Source organism: Triticum dicoccoides, chromosome 5B (assembly GCF_002162155.2).
Source record: "Triticum dicoccoides isolate Atlit2015 ecotype Zavitan chromosome 5B, WEW_v2.0, whole genome shotgun sequence".
Taxonomy (NCBI): Eukaryota; Viridiplantae; Streptophyta; class Magnoliopsida; order Poales; family Poaceae; genus Triticum; species Triticum dicoccoides.
In genome coordinates, this window is record NC_041389.1 from 723,106,009 (window position 1) to 723,106,781 (window position 773).

The window sequence follows — 773 nt, forward strand, 5'->3', positions numbered from 1 at the left end:
CGCTATTGGTTATTGACCAGAGATGTGTCTCAGTCATGTCTACATCGTTCTCGAACCGTAGGGTCCGCACGCTTAAGGTTTCGATGACAGTTATATTATGAGTTTATGTATTTTGATGTACCGAAGGTTGTTCGGAGTCCCGGATATGATTACGGACATGACGAGGAGTCTCGAAATGGTCGAGACATAAAGATTGATATATTGGACGGATATATTTGGACACCGGAAAGGTTCCGGAGAAGTTTGGAGCCCCGGGAGGTTACCGGAACCCCCCGGGAGGTATATGGGCCTTATTGGGTCCATGTAGGAGGAAGAGAGAAGGAGCAAGGGAAGGGGGGGGGGGCGCCCCCCCAAGCCCAATCCGAATTGGGGAGGGGGGCCGGCCCCCCCTTTCCTTTCTCCTTCCCCCTCTTCCTATTACTACTACTAGTACTACTTCCTAATACTAGTACTCTTTCCTTCCCCATCCAAATAAGATAAGGAAAAGAGAGGGAAACCTACTTGGAGTAGGTTTCCCCCTCCTCATGGCGCGCCCCCCCTAGGGCCGGCCACCTCCTCCCTCCCTCCTTTATATACGGGGGTAGGGGGGCACCCTAGAACACACAAGTTGATCATTGATCGTTCCTTAGCCGTGTGCGGTGCCCCCCTCCACGATATTACACCTCGGTCATATTGTAGCGGTGCTTAGGCGAAGCCCTGCAACAGGAGAACATCAAGATCGTCACCACGCCGTCGTGCTGACGGAACTCCCCCTCGGCGCCTCTGCTGGATCG